Source organism: Sceloporus occidentalis, unplaced genomic scaffold (genome assembly GCF_023333645.1).
Source record: "Sceloporus occidentalis isolate IW3139 unplaced genomic scaffold, rSceOcc1.0.p SCAF_4, whole genome shotgun sequence".
Lineage (NCBI taxonomy): Eukaryota > Metazoa > Chordata > Lepidosauria > Squamata > Phrynosomatidae > Sceloporus > Sceloporus occidentalis.
Genome location: NW_028316984.1, coordinates 56736018 through 56756147, shown reverse-complemented (window position 1 = coordinate 56756147; position 20130 = coordinate 56736018). Strand labels below are relative to the sequence as shown.

The following is a 20130-nucleotide window of genomic DNA, read 5'->3' as shown; positions in this document are numbered from 1 at the left end:
GGATAGAGTGTAATATGTATGTCGACAAACATTCTCCAGTTTCTGTTGTGGTTAGCTACATGTATGCATTAAATACAGTCATGGTGACCTTTGTTACTCTTACAGTTGAACGCAATGGCACAGCCTAGCAGTACAGTCTGAAATGAGGCATTATGTGAAAGGAAATTTTGGGTTTCTTTGAACAGTGACTTATAGGACAGGAATCAATGCAAAAACCTCCAGTTGCTCATGAATAATTTTGTGCAGTATCCTAGTTATGCCTTACCGGCAGCACAGCCCTTACCATATCTAAGTATAAATTAGGCCTATTGAATTCAAAATTAAAACAGTATGGCACAACATGGCTCTGTCCTGTGGAATCCTGGGAACTGTATTTTAGTGGGGTATTCAGCTTGGCCTGTCAGAGAGTTTTGGTGCCTCACCAAATTACAAATCCCAAGATTCCACAGTATAGAGTCATGTCAGTTAAAGTGGTATCAAACTGCTTTAATTCTGTAATCCAGCTACATCCACAATTCTGAGTAACTGTATTTGAAATTGCAGTTTTCAGGAGCATTTGTTTTTATTCTCAAGTATCTATATCTAATATCTCCACAATAAGTAAGCTACCCTTCCTACAGTGACATTCTGGTGATTGGCTTGTCCTGAGGGTGCTTAAATTTTTCTTGCCAGAAGCAAACAGGTAAGATTAAATGTTCTCTACTCAGACTACCTAAATAGGTAAGGAATAATGATGTCCTCACTTCAACTGGCCACCTTTTGATCATAGATGTATAACTTAATTTCCAACCAGAGAAATGTTTTTTTCTCATTGGGTAGTTTTATCATCATCATCATCATCATCATCATCATTTCATTGACATTATCTGAGCAGCTGTATCATTCTTCAGATCCCATTCCTGTGACAATCCTGGATCTCTTGACCCTAAAATATGGCTGTCATGTACTCCACACCACAATCTACTCCTATTCCGGTCTTTAACATACAGTAGCGTGTGTTTGTGTTTTGAACACTCAGGCCAAGCAGTTTCTTCAAACAATAATAAATGTTTTTTTGAATAACAGAAGTATATGAAGGTTCTTTGAGGTACAGTTGTTATTGTATCTTTACTTGGCAAATTAGTTACAGATATCTCACTACGCTCTCTCAGTAGTAAACCAAAGTCAGCCTCTCAGGCCATGATATCCTTCAGGATATTAATCAACCAAGACCCCTCTTCCAGAGTCTGGCTAACCCTGAGGCTCTCACTACAAGACTCTCAACTGGACTAATAACAACAACAACAACAACAACAACAACCATAATAGGATTTATTTATATGCCGCCCAATCACTGAGGGGATAATAGATGGTTCCCTGCCCTCAGGCTTACAATTGAAAAGACACGACACAAAAGGAGAAGGGAATGGTGAGGAGGGGAGGGATCAGGTCCAGCATTCTTCTCTCCCTCTGAGGCCTGGACCAAGGCAGATGGACTGGAGGGAGGGCTCTTCTTCTTCAGGCTAGCCCTGGTGGAGCTGGGCCTGCCTGGTCAACTCCCACATAGGCCGGAAGATGGCAGTTATGGAGGGAGGAGTATCTTCTTCCAGGCTAGCCCTGGTGGAGCTGGGCCTTCCTGGTCAACTCCCTTGCAGGCTGGAGGATGGCAGTTATGGAGGGAGGAGTCTCTTCTTCCAGGCTAGCCCTGATGGAGCTGGGCCTGCCTGGTCAACTCCCTCATAGGCTGGAAGATGGCAGTTATGGAGGGAGGAATATCTTCTTCCAGGCTACTGTCCCTTCTTGAGACCACTAGACCCTCTCTTGGTCTGTAATCAAAACCCACTCTCTCAAATTATTGTTCCCTCAGGAACTCCTGGAACACAGTCCTCTCTTGCACACTACTGTTCCCCAACTGAACACCAGCTTCATCCCTCAGGATTCCAAACCCTAACTGACTGAAACCAACTGCCAAGCAGAACCTTCAAACTCCTCAGCCAGCATCTGATTGGCTTAGGGTCTCTGGCTTCTGATTGGCTGGTTTGTGAGTCAGTTCATCACAATGGCATCATCCTGACCTGGCTAACCTACTAGAAAGGTAGATAAGCCTGTTTCCCAGACAATATGTAGGAAGACAGTGAAACAAAGCAGCAGAGGTGCTTCCTCTGGTGGTGATGAAGAAAAAATAGGGGGAAAAGGAAAAATCTTAGAGAGGCTCTGTTTTTATAGGGTTGTATTCTAAGTAGAATAGTCTAAGGAAGCAAAAACAAACAAACAAACCCAAAAACCAACAACAACAACAAACATTGTTTTATTGTTTTCCTGTGAATATCTCTTGATGTTGTAACAAATTAGAACAGTGAAATGAAATATTTATGGTACAACACTAATAATAGTAGATTTATACTATATTTCCTTTGATACATCAAGAAAATGTGAACTCTGAGAAGACATGTATAGGAATGTGATTTTATTTTTGTCATAAGGAATGGACATTTATAATAAAATACATGTAGGTTTTCTTTTGGACTATTACCTTGTAGGATTTTCTTCAGCTGTCAACCCACACACTTATACACACCTTTTGATGACCATTTGGCATAGAGATTACATGTCAATCTCCAGAAAGAGCTCGTGGGCATTAAATGTCAATCCCATTATCTTTCATTAGCTCAAAGCCCCTGCCCATTATCTCTGTTACACAGCCACAACATTGGAGACAAGGAAAATTACATTGAAAGAATTTCTGGTCCCCTCAAGTGGGTTCCTATGTTAATGCCATGCCTTGCTAAGAGGTTCATACTTGTTCTGCAAAATTCATCAAGAGGCTGTTTGCTATAAAAATGATGAAGTGCAGTTCTATGACCAAAGTCTAGTTTCATTACTCTGGGTCATTATTACTTCAGTTTCTCATATTTTGCATGGTAGCAGAGTCACCAGCTTTACCGACATCATGGGCTTTCTATTGCAAAAAGCAGCACATTAAATAATACTTCTGCTTTTCTTGAGCTAAAGAGATGTTGTGATCATCTAAATAAACACAACACCTCCCTTACTACTGTGTAACTGAAAAGAATCTTTTAATGCATATTTTATTTTGTGTGACAGATGGATTTCTTTTTAAATTCAAAGGAAACCTTTCATATATTCATCTTTATTTTTCATAGCATCTTCTCAAAGTACAAATATTTTGTAGCATTATTCCTTATACATAGAGAAAGCCATAAAACGCCTGGCAGTTTGACAAAAAAAAAAAAAAAATTGACAAAAATTGACATTTACATGGAAAGAAGCTGGAAATGCAATAGTCATTTGCTATAGATGCTGAAAATTCAAAAATCATAGATTAAGGACAAGCTTGTAACTCATAACCACAGTGGTAATCTGAACAAAGTACACTGCGGGATGTGCAAGGATATCAGAAACAAGGGGAAGCAAGCAATTAAAGTAATTATGTTGGCCAGAACCATGTATGGGAGATGTATAGTTATCATGATATGCTGTGAAACCCATCTTGATCCTCACTTACTGGGAATCAAACACTGTGGTTGACAGGAATCTGTTCCCCATCTTGTTCAGAAAGGAGCTTGTTGTCATTTCCACCCCTTCCCATGAGCAATCTCTCATAAGACAAGCAAAAGTAAGAACCCCATCACAATTTCTCCTCATGCCAGCTCATGTGAGATGGGGTTTATTATGAGGGCCCATAACCTTCCCTTTTAATATCAAGAAATATTGTGAGGTTCACCCCTCCATGACCCGGGATGTAGCTGCCATAACTTCCAACCTGGAGGGTCACATTGGTAGTTCAGGAGTTGCAAGCGGGCTGATTTACTCACACACCTCAGGACGGGAAGGAAATCTAATCAAGAAACTGTACACCAATTTCCAGGTGCAATGTTTGTTCCAGTCTCTCACTCCTGCAGTTGATGCACAGAGCCCTCAAAAGCTACATCAAGAGGACTTCAACCTTAAGGTCATCTGAGATGTTGTTCGTTTCCTTTCTTCCAGGCTCTTCGGGGTGCAAGGTATCTGCCTCAACTCTGAGTAGGTGGATCAGGTCTTGAATTCAAGAGAGCTACCGAACTCTTGATGTCGCTCCACCCGAGGGGGTGATGGCGCACTCAACCAAGAGTGCATCTACCTCTGCTGCCCTGGCCACTAGCGCCTCCCTGTCAGACATTTGCAGGGCGGCCACATGAAAGTCGCCTTCAACCTTCATAAGACATTACTAACTTGACGTGTCTCAATCTGCTGAGATGTCATTTGGAAGGAGGGTCCTCCAACAGATTGTGTCGGGGGCCACAGTCTCCTAGCAGCACCTCCCTCCCAGTTTGAGAGGGCTTTTGTAAATCCCAGAATATAGGAGGTTAGGACCCTGTCTGCTGGGAAAACGAACGTTGGTACTTACCCGTGATACGTTCATTTCCAGCAGACAAGGGTCCTAGCATCCTGCCTACCCGGGTGCTGCTTGAGGCCTCCGACCCTGCCTGCCTGTTGGTGGACCTGCCTTGTTCTTCTTGTTGTTGTTGCTGGATTGGTTTTTCTGAGTCCTTGTTTGTTCTTAGACTAGTTTTTTGTAAGGTGTTCTAGTTAACCCTTAGCTTATGTTACTAAAGTTCACTTCCTTGATTTACTCGCTTGGCTTGTTATTGACCGAGGCCCAGGGGGGCTAGCTCCTCCCTATATAGGGGCCGGTCTTTTGTTGATTGTCCCTGCCTACAGGAGCAAATAGGAGGAGCTAAACCCAGCTAAACTGGTGGGCTGGCCCTGTTGGAAACTCCCCTCAACAGCCTATTAATGTGAGGATGGCTGCCATTCTAGCTGCTCTCGTATGGAGCAGAACCGACGTGATGGCAGACACCTGCCTTATAAGTATAACCATGTTGGGTCAAGTCCCTTCTTAATGTCATCTTGGATGGACTATAGCAGGTCAGCCACTGAAAACCTGAAGCACCTGTTCACAACCTTCAGGTAGTTTTCCTTGAAGTCTTGAGTTACAGTGAATTTTGACGTTCTTTTCCAAGAGTTTTCCCAATTGTCCATGGTAATAATATGCCCTATTTCCTGGGCCCATTTTGTCATACTGTATGTTACCTCCTCCTGTTCTAGTTCCCTTGATAAAAGCACTTTATAATATTTAGCAGTTTTGCCTTTATCATTTTCCCATATTAATTTGTCTATTTCATTTCCTCTGGGCTCAAAGCCATCTTTTACCAAATCTTGTTTAAATTTTGATTTTATTTGTAAATAATGGAACCACTGAATTATCTTCCCCTCCTTCTCCAAATCTTCTTTAGGTTTTATATCAATCTTACCATTCACATTTATTTTTAACAGATCCTTATATGTTAACCATTTTTTAACCTCCCATCTGCTGAAAAAGGCCTCCTGAGTTGACACCCACATTGGGATTTTTTGATAAAAATTATCCTTAATGATATTCCAAATTTTTAATAATGGTTTACGGATGGAGTGATTTGCAAAGTCCTTATTTACGTGCATATACATCCTTACATTCTTCAGCACAGATGTAGAAATGCAGCATCAGCTTCACATAATGAGTTTTTTCATATGAAATTCCATTTGAGATGAGTTAAGCAAACACTATAGCCCTTCCATATTTTGATGAAAATCAGATTGCTTGATCCTTCCCACATAAAGCTGGTACTTAAATCACTGAAGATAGGTATCTTTAAGATTCAGAGCTGGTAATGTGAATGTATGGAGAAGATAGTCTTAGGCCAGAGATGAAAAGAAATACTTCTTTCAAAGAGGTTTAAACCAGTTTCCATGAAAGAATGCTGCTTATGGTATACATACCCCAAAGAGAGGTAGTATAGTTGTGAGAGCATAGTCCAAAGTCTTAACCTGTCTGTTATGTCAAAGTCCATGTGAGTTAACAAAAGCAAGAAAAACATTCTATTTATATTCTGAAAACTCTTTTGTATACCATAATTCAGTACAAACCATCAAGTAATAGAAATAAAGCTGGTGTAAAATGCCCTTTTTTTTGTTTGTCAAGCCTTGACCCCTTTTTTCTCCCATTGTTCTATGTATAGTAGTATAAAATGGCTGTAGAAATTTAAAGAAAAATACAAATTTGAAAAAGCCATTTGGAGCAAGTTTACAAGCATAAGAAATAGATACAACTTTACTATTATATTTGAAATTTTACCAACTGCTTTCATATTCATCATTATCTTCAGATGACATCAACTCAAAAGTCATGACTGTTGGCCTGATTGTATGTATTATACTGTCAGAATTTTAGGTAGAAAAAACATATGAACTTTGAAGAACATTTCTTTTAAAACAGAGGTGTGTTCCTTTAAAACACATTGTGTGACCTTGCGGATATTGTTGAATTGCAACTCCAAGCTTTCTTTATCATTGGCTAGATGACATGAACTGCTGATAGTTGTAGTTCAGCAAAATATAGATGGCTGTACAATTCCCACCTCAGCTTCAGAATAAAGTAAAATAGTCTTTCTACTGTGGCCTCATCCAATTTTGTTAAACTTGATTGTAGAGTAATTTTGTTGTTATGTGCCTCCAAGTCGTTTCTGTTGTATGGTGAACCTATTATGAACTTTTCTGGGCAATATTTGTTCAAAGGAATTGTCATTGCTTTCCAATGAGTCTGAAAGAGTGTGACTTTTTAAAGGTGGCTTCCCATCATGGAGATCTGAAATCTCATCTCCTTGAGTTCTAGTCCAACAGTCAAACCACCACATCATCCTGGCTTTCCAGAGATGTACTGTACTTTATATCCGACTATCTCTAAACTACCTAAAAGAGATGTTTATTGTAAGAATATATCAAATCTAAATTTAAATGAAAGTCTTAACAGACTATGAATCTCTTAGTCTTGTTTCAGTGGGTAAGGATTGTGTCCTTTGAACATCTTGGAGAGATGTGAAGGGTTCATATCAGTATGTGGGAATAATTTAGCCCCATGAAAAAGTCCTTATCTGCTGAAGGGAGGCAATGTATATTAAATGGGATGAGAGGAACCATGGCCCTAAACTGGGACATCTGAAATAATAAAGCAGTCGTAGGTGCTTCTAATCTGACGTCCCTCAGGGCTTTTGTAACCTTTGATATAACATCTTTATAGTTAGTAGCTTGTCCCCAAACTATTCAGATTTATTTTCTTCCACAGATATTTGATTTTAAGTGAGATTGTGCTGTGAATTTCAAACATTTTTCCTATATATCATTTTCCATATGATTTTAGGAACCACCCTCACATTTGATGAAGCCTCAGGATTTTTTTCCCCATTTTATTTTAAAATAGTATTTTGAAAAGCAAACAGTGGAGAAGGAGGAAAGAGAAACCACTGAAATTCCAGACCATATTTCATCCGTCTTTTATTTCACAAATAAAGCTTGCCTTTCAAGCCAGCTTTTCTCTGATAGCTGTCTCAAAACTAGCCTAGAAGCGGTGTGCTCTCTTCAGTGAGACCTATTTAAATAAAACAATTGAATTTATGATCAAAACAAGATCCTAGAATAGAACAATGTATTCTTCAGTATAGAGAGATGACCCTCTTTCATATCCTGTTTTACATGACTGCTGTGTGGGAATTGCTAATCAAGAATTATCATATGTACACACTGCCTCAAGAAGATGAATCCTGTTGATGCCTAACAAAGGGAAACTGCCTCTGCTTTGATGCTGCCTAAGAAGCATGTGATGTAAAACATTTCAGAAGTTTTAGCGTCAAAAGGAGAAATCTGAAATTTAGTGAACAGTTTAATCTTTGTGGTACTCAGCAGATTCCTAGTTTCATTAGAGAAATTGCTTTAGACCAAATCTTTTTGCAATCCCTCCCCAACCCCCGACACACACATATGGTGAACGCTCTAGTCATTGCATTATCATAACATTTAGTGAAAGTAATGGCCTCGGAAGTAAATTTTGTTGGACAGGCTTGGTTTAAAAAATAACAATTTTTCATCTCCTGTGACTTGTTTTGATAAAATCTGCACCTCACCATGAGCCTTTGTGTATTTGCAAGTTTTGTTGAGCATGCTCAAGAAATACATTGTAAAAAAGTGGACATTTTAAAATGTGCATACTTGAAAAATACTCAGAAACACACTTCAGTCAATATGGATAAACTAGGTAAGGTGCACAAAGAAACATGCTGGCATCCTGATCAATGGGATGTGAGGGACATCCAGTTCAGTATTTATAAGATTGTAAAACAGATTTGCAATCTTGTAACTTTTGGGATTCATAATTACAGTTCTTAATGATCAAAGGTGACCCACAAAAACCTAACCATTAAGCTAGGCAATGCCACAACTGAAGGAAGCCAGATAAACCCTTCAGGTACATGCCACAACTGCTTGTCCCAATGTTTATCCTGACCAAAAGAGTAATGATTTCCAATACCCTAATCTTCAGCACCCTGGAAGCCTTTCAGTTAGGGCATTGCTTGCTTGATAAGTAATATTTTGGAAGGTGAAATCAATAGAAATGGCTACAGTGATAGTGATTCACTGCAGGATCTTGGCCTATGTTTTTAAATGTTCACATGTTTCAGTAAAAGAAGAAAATACAAAGTCTTGGAACCCAAATGAAACAGGCATAAGAAGAAGATGCAGGTCAAGATTGGAGAAGCTCAATGAAATGAAGTCGGAAAGAGTTTCACACCCCTACTTTAAAGTTTAACAGTTCCATCTTCTTACTGAATCTGTTGCTGATATACTTTTGAAAGAAAGTCAAGATCAGGGGCAGAAGAGAAAGAAGTCAAAGATTGGCACATTTGCTTTTCAGAGCACCTTTGCCTTTGACAAGCACACAATGAGAAGTTTGATAAATGAAGCTTTCCTGATCACTGCACCTTCACACTGGGCAATGCTTCACCTATTCCTGCACACAGCAAGCTACAGCCAGGAAAAACAAGATGAAGTAAAAACAACTTGACATAGGAAATCCTGGGTGCCTGTATAATGCTTCTCCCCGACCATTTGGGCTGGGGAGGAGATTTTGCTGGCCTCTCATTAGAGACCAGCATGTTAAAGGAAAAGAGCATGCTCTGCTGGCTGTTGGGAGAGGAGGGTAAGGGGTTTAGCTTGCTTGGGGCTTCCCTGCCCAAACTCCTCTCACTTGGCTTCAAACGCTGGAGCAGGAAGGAGGCCTGAGATGCCTGTTCCTGCCCAGCACTCCTTTGGCCGGCCTTGGAGAAGAGGGGCCTGAAAGCCGGCTTGATTCAGGATAATCCAGTAGGAAGCCATCTGGCCTGACTGTGGGAAGCCCTTGGCAGGACAAGAGATCTCTGGAGGCTAAGTGATGGGGCTGGGAAGGGGGCTTGGGTCCTTCTTCACAGCAGCCCTCAGTTGGGCCTCTGGGGGAATAAGAGAATATCCTCTTCAAGTTCTGTGCCTGCTACCTTCCTCCACTGTTAATAGTTTCAGTAGCAGCCATTTGGTTTGAGGCTTGGCAGCCATTTTGTATTGGCAGCCATTTCATATAGCTGCCTTGCAGCCTTGTTGTGGGAAGAAGGCCTGGGGCTCAGTGAGGAGGGTCCTTCCACTGCAGAGGGCCCCAACTTTACATAACAATCCTTAATCAGACCTATTCCACTAATACCTTAAAGGACTCAGATCCTGTCTGATGTTGGGAGTTAAGCAGAGTCTGCCCTGGTTAGTATTTGGGTGGGAGGCTGCCAGTGCTGCAGGCTATATTTCAGAGGAAAGAAGTGGCAATGCCACCTCTGAGTCTTATTTTAGGCTAAAAATGTTCATGCTAAGCTGGGTTTGCCCAGATGGTTTTTGTAGGGGAGGGTGTCCATAAACACAAGAGCAGCTGGTGTTTCATTCACTGCTGGCTGCCTCCCTTGCTGCTGAGAAGTGTGGCAGCCATTTTCTATTGGCAGCCATTTTGTATAGCTGCATTTGCAGCCTTCTTCTGGGGAGGCCTGTGGCTCAGTGAGGGTGCTATGCATCTCCAGGGGCCCTAGTTTGGCATAACAATCTCTAATCAGTCATTTGGGAATAAAAGTGTTCATGCTAAGCTGGTGTTTAATTCATTCTATAACAGCATTCAGTGCTGGCTACCCTCCCTTGCTGATTTGGTTGAGGCTCAGTAGCCATTTTGTATTGGCAGCCAATTTATATAACTGCATTCCCAGACTTGTTTGGGGAGGTCTCTGGCTCAGTTGCGGGTGTCAAACAACTATAGAGGGCCACAGATTGCCATAACAATCTGTAATCAGTCATTTTGGAATAAAGTTTTCATGCTAAGCCAGGTTGGCCTGGACATTTTTTGGGAGGGAGTCTGCAAATAAATGCAAGGGCAGCTGGTGCTTAATTCCCTTTATAACAGCATTCTGTGCTGGCTACCCTCCATTACTATCAGTGTGGCAGCCATTTTTTATTATTATTATTATTTCCCCAGCCATTTATTATTGTCACATTGTCAGCCTTGTTGAGAGGATGTCTGTGCTTCTACAAGGGGTGTCATACAATTTCAGGGGACCCCAGTTCCACATGTCAAGTGTTAATCAGCCATTTTCAAATTGATTTTTATGCTAAGCTGGGTCCAGTATGGATGATATTTGGAGGGGAGTCCACCGTTAAATACAAGGATGGCTGGTGACACAAACATATACATTCATTAATGTTGGGATGGGTGATATATTATGCAATCCAAGTTTGTTCTGTTCAGTATGGCCTTTGTTTTTTGGAGCACATCCTTATAAAAGGAACTATCATTTACTCAGTTGAAGTAATTGCTAATAGCTCCAAAGAAAGGAATAGGGGGACAAGGGCCCTGCCCCCAAAGAGGAGGATAGTGATAAAGATATTCATTGGGATTCAGTGCTATCCAGGTTGCAGGCTTTGGAATCTGAGAGGGTGGAATATGTTCCAAATGCATCTTCTGGGCATATGTCAGCTGTGATGTTGGAACAAAAGAGATTATTTAACAAAGTTTGCTCTCGTCTTACTCCCCTTGAGCAGTTACAAGCCCAAGATGAGGGTTCTTCGCAGTCAATGTGTCAGGAGGCTTCCAGAGGGTCAGCGAACTACAGTGGATGGTAATGTTTCAGACATTTCATCAGGTGAAGAACTTGAGCAACAGTTTCTTTCATCACTGGTCACTTGACCACGGGGTCCAGGCCAGTTGCAGGCTGTATCACAGCCTAACCCCATATCTGGGACTTCCATGGCTACAGGGGTGCCATCTTCCCCTTCTGCTAGGCCTACACAAGGTGAGCACTCACATAGTGGACATCTGGTCCAGAAAACGCCTATTTTGTCTTCCTTTCATGGTTCAGGACCAACAAGCCAACAACAGAAACTGTTATGCTGGGAGTTTGGCTCACAGAGTGTCTGTAACCGAAAGCCCTGTAGGTTTAAGCATGAATGCTCATTGTGTGGAGGGAATGAATCCTTTAATAACTGCACCCTGATAAGGGGACAAATGGGACATAAGGACCAAGATACCAGAAAGGTAGGTGGCCCTGCCACCCCTGCTACAAAAGGGACCTAGCTCATTAGATGCTGATACCTTCTCTATCTGGCTGAAACGTTATCCCATCAGAGAGGCTGCATTGTTCTTGTTAAAAGGTTTTACTTATGGTTTGAAGATCCCCTTTTTGTGATATTTCGTCCCCCTTTCTGGCTCCTAACTTAAAATTAGTTAGGCAAATGGGAGACCTGGTATATAAATAATAATCAAGGAAGTTTCCGAAGATAGGTTGATTGGACTCTTCCAGGAACCTCCTGTTCCAGACCTGTGGGTCTCTCCATTGGGATAGTCCCTAAGAAGACACTGGGGAAATTCCAGCTTTGACATCATCTTACTTTTCCCAAGAGAGGCTGTGTTAAGGATGCCATTCCACACCAATTGGCTACTGTTAAATATATCTCTTTGGCACTTCCATGAGGGAAGTCAGCAAATACGGATTGAAAGCAGAGTTGGCAAAATGTGATATTCAGCGTTTCTCCTGTTGCCAGTTCACCCAGGCAAATTTGATTGGTTAGGTTTTAGTTTTGGTGGTACATTTTATATGGATCTGACACTTCCTATGGGGTGCTGAATCCCTTGTTCAAATTTTCAAATGTTTAGCACATTTTTGAAATGGGTGTTTAAGACCAAATTGGGCTTAAAAGGGGTTATACATTATTTAGATGATTTCCTGTTCATGGGGGCATCTAGCTCTGGACAGTGTCTCCAATTACTACAGTGTTTTGAAACATTAGCTGGAGAGTTGGGGGTTCCTTTCTCACCAAATTAAGACAGAGGCCCATGCCAATAGCTTACCTTCCTAGGTAAAATTATAGATACGGTTAACCAATGCTGGTAGAGGGTCAACTGCTTTGCTTCCCTTAGAAAGGCAACACTAAGGGAATTTCAAGAGCTCATTGGCCACTTTAATTTCGACTTTAGGGTTGTGGCCCCAGGTAGGGCCTTCTTAAGATGTCTCTGTGATGCCTTTGGTGGGATTTCACACCCTTACCATAGGACAAGGTTGATGCAAACTATCCACCATTTGATCTATTCTTAGATAAGTTCAGTGGTATAACCATTTGGAGAGAGGATAAGAAGCTTGATGCCCAGCTACATATTTTCTGATAATACAGGTTCAATAGGCTTTATAGTCCACTTTTTGAAAAGATGGTATGCCCACAGGTGGCCTGTGCAATAATTGGAATCAGATATTACTTTAGACTTAACATTCTTGCAATTGTTCCCCATTTTAGTTGTCGTTCATTTATGGACAAGCGAGTTGGCCAACTCTGGTGTGACAACATGGTGTTTGTACAAGTAGTGAGTTCACTGACCTCTAGATCACGTAAAGTCATGAGATTAAAATGTGCATTCACATTGCATTGCTTGTCGCATAACATTCTCTTCGCAGCCTCCCTGGAATTGATAATGAGATTCCTGATTCTATTTCTTGTATGCAGATGGAGCGATTCAGGCAACTAGCTCCAGAGGTGGCAGATTCTCTACACCAGAGGTGGCAGATTCTCTACACCTGAAGCTAACGGACATATGGAATATTGGCAGGGAAAATTAGTTCTGGCTTTGGGATTGTCATTGACGCCTGCGTCAAAGAAAACCTGTGTTGGGGCGGCCAATGAATTTATGACAGTCCAAAGATGCTCAGGGTTGGCTGACCGGTACCCTGTGTCTGTTATACATTTCTTACAGTTTTGTGTGTCCTTACATGATAAAGGATTAACAGTTTTGTCTAGACAGAACAGGCTTTTGGCTATAACCTTTTGGCTACAGCCATGGTACTTCAAGTGATTTTAGGATACATAAGCTACTGGAATGATGGTACAGGGAAGCTATAATAACTAAGGACCCAAACAAGCCTCTGTCACCCAATATTTTAAAGGGTCTCGGTGTTATTTGGCCATCTCTATCCACTTCCTCTTATAAGGCAATGCTTTTCCATGCAGCCGCACTAAATGCCTTTTTTGGCATGCTGAGGATAAGCGAGCTAGTGGTAGCTTCAAGACAAGATTTCTCCAATAAGGCCCTGTTATTTCAAGATGTTACTCTATCCGAGCAGTCTATTTTCCTTTTTATCCATTCCTCCAAATCAGACCAGGCAAAAAATGACAAGGTGCTGCAACTACTATCATTCAGTGATAAATTGCTCTGTCCTGTTAGAGCTTTAGACAAATTCCTACAAGTTAAAGGTCATACCCCTGGCCCTTTGCTATGCTATTTGGATGGGCTACCGATCACCAGGTTCCAGTTTTATTCATTTCCAGCAAGAATATTAAATTGTTTATGCCTTAACGGAGTTGTATTTGCCACGTACTCCTTTTGTATAGGGGCTGCATCTACAGTGGCTGCCTTGGGCGTACATCAACGAGATATGCAGAGGATCGGTCGATGAAATCTCAGGTCTATGGGTCATGTTTGCGCCTCTGACTTATTGATGGTGTTTTTGTATGATCTGTTTCAGATGCAGTACACCCTGTGATGAGACACCGTGTGTGGATCTGCGGACACATCATGGTGTTCTGTGTGGTCCGCCAAGCCAGGAGGTGCCATTTTGGATGCCAGCTGGGGCTATCAGATAAGGCCATTGTTGAATGGAAAGAAAAACGTGTCCTGTGGTGGCACGGGCTACTGTCTTTGGCAAAGGCCAGTTTCTGCTCCCTCTTGTTTTGGAGATACATTTGGGAGGCAATGATTTGGTTTTGTTCAAGGGCAGGGCCCTTGTTTGTCAAGCCATTCATGACATGCGGTGCATTTATGAGAGATGGCATTTTGTTATGCTGTTAGAGTCGGCGATGCTGCCACACCGAGTTTGGGGCGGTAGAGGTGATCCACGCCTTTACAATAGGGCCTGTAAAAGGGCCAACAATAAGATCTGCAAGGCTATGAATGGAGGACTGGGTTTCTACCTGGTTCATGATGATATCATGTTGCTTAAGCCTGAGCTCTACTGAGTGGATGGCATCCACATTTTTGAAGTGGGGAACCAGCTCTTTCTTCGAGATCTGCAAGCAGGGGTTTTGGCTGTTTGGCCAGCCTTGTGGGGGATAGGGGCTAAGCCGACGCTTGCCCCTTATCTGTGGCATAGGCGGGGGGAGATAGATGTTTCGGTGAACACCTCGGCACCCTCCTAAAGGGTGAAGCTAGGTCTCTGGAAATCACGTTTAGGTCTTGCGAGTAAACGTGAAGGGAAAGAGACTTGCCTTGGGGCTGGCTTGAGATTTAAACCCTCACTTAAGTCTGGCGAGTTAAGTGGGGGAGTCTTGGGTTGGCCTTCCGGATGCCGGCCGGGGAGCAACCCAAAGTATGGATTGCCCTTGGGGCACAGGTGTTTTCGCCCTTTGGAAGCTGGGGAATTGGTCTTGGAGCAGACCATCTGCCAGCTGTTCCTACACAAGGTTCTCCCCCCTGGTTTTTTGCAGTTCTCGAAGAAATAAGTTTAAATAAGTTGAGATAAATAAAGTTGCCCATTTTATAACCCAGTTCTCTGTGTCTGGTCTCATTATTAGTGAGTTGGTCAGCAATTTTTCTCCCCGACCATTTGGGCTGGGGAGGAGATTTTGCTGGCCTCTCATTAGAGACCAGCATGTTAAAGGAAAACAGCATGCTCTGCTGGCTGTTGGGAGAGGAGGGGGCGGGGTTTAGCTTGCTTGGGGCTTCCCTGCCCAAACTCCTCTCACTTGGCTTCAGACGCTGGCCCACCCTCCCACCTCGACATCAGTGTGAAAATTAATTCTGGTCGCCTCGGGGCCGGGTAGGAATTTTCTCCCCTTTCCAAGGGTTTTTTCGCCTACCCCACACTGTTGGTTGAGGACTTTGACAGTTGGCATGGGTGTGGTCATAAATAGGTTCCACGCATAGGCGGGGGGAGATAGATGTTTCGGTGAACACCTCGGCACCCTCCTAAAGGGTGAAGCTAGGTCTCTGGAAATCACGTTTAGGTCTTGCGAGTAAACGTGAAGGGAAAGAGACTTGCCTTGGGGCTGGCTTGAGATTTAAACCCTCACTTAAGTCTGGCGAGTTAAGTGGGGGAGTCTTGGGTTGGCCTTCCGGATGCCGGCCGGGGAGCAACCCAAAGTATGGATTGCCCTTGGGGCACAGGTGTTTTCGCCCTTTGGAAGCTGGGGAATTGGTCTTGGAGCAGACCATCTGCCAGCTGTTCCTACACAAGGTTCTCCCCCCTGGTTTTTTGCAGTTCTCGAAGAAATAAGTTTAAATAAGTTGAGTTAAATAAAGTTGCCCATTTTATAACCCACTTCTCTGTGTCTGGTCTCATTATTAGTGAGTTGGTCAGCAATGGAGCAGAAACCTTTAGTTTAAATAAATAAATAAATAAATAGATAAATAAATAAATACTCTAATCATGCTTCAGTTAAACATGATTGTACAAAGATATCTTGTAAAATGGCCTTATGTAACAGGATATATCCAGTACTTCTTCCCAAATCCATATACAGTGATACCTTCCCTTTGTACCTTATATTTGGTCCAATAAAATATCACCACAGAATAGATTTTGTTGTTTCCATATGATGAAAGATGCAGAGTAGAACCGTCTTGGCCAAGAAAAAGTTGGGGAGAATTGAATACGTAAGACTATCAAAGCACACACCATGTTGTCCTGGACCTGTATTTGCTTCATGAAGTTATTTTGTTAGAATGGGTGGGCGGGACTCTCATTCCCATCATCTCTCGTTATTGACTAGGCTGGCTAAGACCAATGGAGGATGCAGTCCAACAACTGGGGAAAGGATTAAGTTGTCCATCCTTTTGTTAGAAGATTCCTTTAGTAATCAGACCAGTCTCTGTTTACAACTTACACCAACAGCTGACATTGTGGATTTAACAGTCCTCCTCCTTCTTCTTTATTTATATCCCACTTTTTTCCCAATAATGGGACTCAGGGCAGCAACAACATTTTAAAACAATACAGATGAAAAACACTATAAAAGTTAAAGCATAAAATATACAGCTAAACAAACATATATTTAAACAATTAACAAAACTAAAATGCATTAAAACAATGAAGATAAAAATAAAAACTATATACAGACTTAAAAACTTAAAAACCAGCACCACACAGCATTAAGAGCCCAAGCTCAACAGTCTGTAACAGCCTGGTGGCACATAAATGTTTTAACCATCCACCGGAAGAAGAACAAGGACAGGGCCAACCTAGTCTCTCTAGGGAGGGAGTCACAAAGTCTGGGAACAGCCACCAAGAAGGCCTTCTGCCTTTTTCTCACCAAATGTCTCTGAGAAGGTGGTAGAACAGATGAGTGGGCTCATACAGGGAGATATGTTCATTCAAATAACCCACTCATATAGGGCTTTAAGATCAAAGCCAGCAGCAGTCTGCTCACCTGTTATCAGAAAGAACAAGGGAAAATGTGGCTGCAGAGACTCAGGAAATTCACATGGAGGAGGCAAGCATCTGTTGTTGAATCGTCTCATTCATGTGATCAGGGGGAAGATTATCACTCATCCCTGCACTTATCCCATCTTCTTCCTTCAGTAAACAGTAATGGATGCATCATAGAGTATTAATGGGAGTTTCTGTTAATACCCAGTGAAGCATCCATTACTGTTTACCAATGAGAGAAGAATGGGATAAGTACAAGGGAGTGTGATAATCTTTCCCCCGATTGCATGAATGAGATGATTTAACAATAGGAGGAGAACACTTCCCTCCCATGTGATAACCTCCTCATAAGCAAGCAGAACTGTATGAAGCACAATTTGAGACACTGTACAACATCATTATTGATCAATCAGCCTATCTATTAAGGCAGCAGGTTCACTTCCAATTTTCTGGCTTTGTGAATTTTGTGACAATAGTGAGTCAGCATGTGAACAAAACTAGTCTGAAGCAGTTACAAACATTGAATTTCCTGGAATTCCTATGGGTCACCCAGAAGGTTTCCTCTCTACCATATTACTTGTGTACCAAAATTGTGAAAAGGAAGATTGAGAATATTTGTATTACTATAGTGGTAAGGAACAGCTGTAGGCCTGGGGGTTTCATGCCATATCATTTAGCCTGACATATAGTTTTGAATTTTTAAATACAAGGTAGTGATTATACCTCTATTGATCATTCAACATTTTAATGCTTGGAATATTAGAGTATAGTTTCTTTTCTCTTCTTCTTCTTCTTCTTCTTCTTCTTCTTCTTCTTCTTCTTCTTCTTCCTCCTCCTCCTCCTCCTCCTCCTCCTCCTCTCTCTCTCTCTCTCTCTCTCTCTCTGATTTTTTTTTAAAGAAAACCATGGAAATAACACCTACTGTTCTGAGAAAATATTTGAAATGATAATGCAGTAAAGACTACTTTCTTGACTCCTCTTCCCCCAACTTGGGAACATTTTGGATCAATTTTATGCTAGAGTTAAATACTTCTGCACAGTCACATAGCCTTGATGCATGTGTCATATTTGTGTGCTTTTCAGATTCCATTTATATAAGACTTTCTGATTGGCTAATCATTCCCACAGAAAACTGAGTATTTTTTACTGATGATTAGATTGGGAGGGGGGGGAGGAGAAATAAAATGCTATAATCAAATATAGATTAAAAAATTTAGTTTGGAGATGATAGGATAGTTATATGCAAGTGCTGATATATTCTTAAGATAATACACATTTTCAGAAGATGACAAAGTTCAAAAGCAAGGAGAGGCAACTTCTGGCCCTCCATGTGTTGTTGGGATTTGGTTCTCATCATTCTTCAGTGTGAAATATGACAGCAAAAGTGAATGGGAATTGGAGTTCAAGAATATCTAGAGAATCAGGTTTCCCATCCTGTTTAACAAAGAACATTACACGTTTTATCGTGTGTATATCCATGCATGGATGAATGAATACATGAACACAGAGACACTCAACACACACACTAACACCATTATCTTACATCTGGAGCACAGGCCCATCAGAGAATGACAGAGCTGAAAAGGACCCAAAGAGCCACCTAGTCCAATCCTCTTCAGTAAAGGAATCCAATGCCAAATTATCCCTGAGAGGAGGTCATCTACACTCTGTTTAAAAACCTATAACCAAGTTCAAGCAGATAAATGCGTACTATCTAGCTGTCCTGATTTGGCAGTGACAATCCTGATTTATCATCTAACAACCCAGTTGTTCAGCCGCTTTTATAATATTGAACTTTATCTCTCCTCCTTCCATGTTCCACTCCTTAGCTTACTACAATTGCTGTAAACTGAGTTGAGAATCAAAAAGTAGTTTAAACTGAGTTGAGAACCCAAAAGTAGTTAACACTTAGTTAACTCAACAGGGAGGGGAGAAAAGGATAGGAGGGACACAATCTTGCCTGCCGCTGTAGGCTTAAGCAAAAGCAAACTGTCACAGCCCCTCCTAGTTTGTGTGCTCTTCCTCATTTACAACTTTTGCCATCTTGACTACACTCTGCTGTTGCTCGGCCATAAATGTCCCAGCTTTCATCTGTGAAATGTTGGAGAGCATGTAACTGCAAAGCAGGGCCTATATACCCCAAAGAGACCAGATTGTCTCATTCTGGAAGCTAAGCATGGTCATCCATAGTTAGTACTTGGATGGGAGATCTCTGTAGGCTCCATTTCAGAGGAAGGAAATGGCAAAAGCTCTCAGTGTTCCTTGCCTTAGAAAATCAGTGAAATTCATGGGGTCACCACAAGTCGACAGGAAACTTGAAGGCACATACACACAAACACATTTGTAACTGTAGCATCACAGAACTCCTTTTGCCAGGAATCTATAGAACCTGTTGGCTATATTACTGAGACATTATACAGCACCTACAAAAGCCAGTCCCAAATTGAACCATTTGCTATTAACAAAGCATAACAAGATAACTGCTGCCCATGAAAATACCTAAGCCTTGCTATACCTGTCCTCTATCCCACTTACACCTTCAATGGCTTACCACAAAAGTGGAAACAATCTAGCAGTACAGACAGATGAAAAGGGCCAGTGTCAGGGTGGAGTAGGATGTAGCGACTGCTCACTACCCACCCCAACTCTGCCCCCAAAGTGGCATCACACTGCCCACCTGACCAGATGGTAGGTGGCATCACAACATTTCTGTGGTGCAGTGTATATATACACTGCTCTGAAGAAATGCAGAACAGCCATGGCAGCAAGAGCGGCTTTTTTCCATCCCAAAAAGGAGCAGCATTTTGCCTCTTCTTTTGGGGCTGGAAAAATGCCAGATTGGGGCCATAGCATATGGTTGCTTCTGCAATAATCCAGCACTCAAAAGGGTGGCATTAAGCCCTTACCTGCCATCTGTTTTGCCCCAGTGTGGCCTTCTTGAGGTTATTAGACTGTAAGTCCCAGGAGCCCTAGCTGTGTTCGCTTTGGCAGCACATATACTAAAATTGGAAGGATACAGAGAAAATTAGCATGTACTGGAGAACCAACATTTGACAACCCTTCAAATGGAAGATATCAAGTAGGATACATAGGCACCCTGGCAGCAGCTCTCCATAGCAGAATGTGAGCCAAAGACCCTGCCTATCAATTGCTACCTGACTGAACCCAGGACTTTTCTGTGCAAAGGATGGCTTCTGTGTGGTGGCCCCTTTCTTATCTACAACTTATCTACAATGACCTAGCAAGCAATAGGTAGGTCACAAACTGCAAGCATTGTCATCTTTACAGTGTCTTCATTATGAATTTGTCTGGG

General features: G+C 41.9%; 1 pseudogene; it reads left to right on the top strand.

Annotated features, from left to right (window-relative positions):
* The first annotated feature begins 19792 nt into the window (after window positions 1-19792).
* Window positions 19793-19850, top strand: LOC149313890 (U6 spliceosomal RNA; annotated as a pseudogene).
* Window positions 19851-20130: the final 280 nt, after the last annotated feature.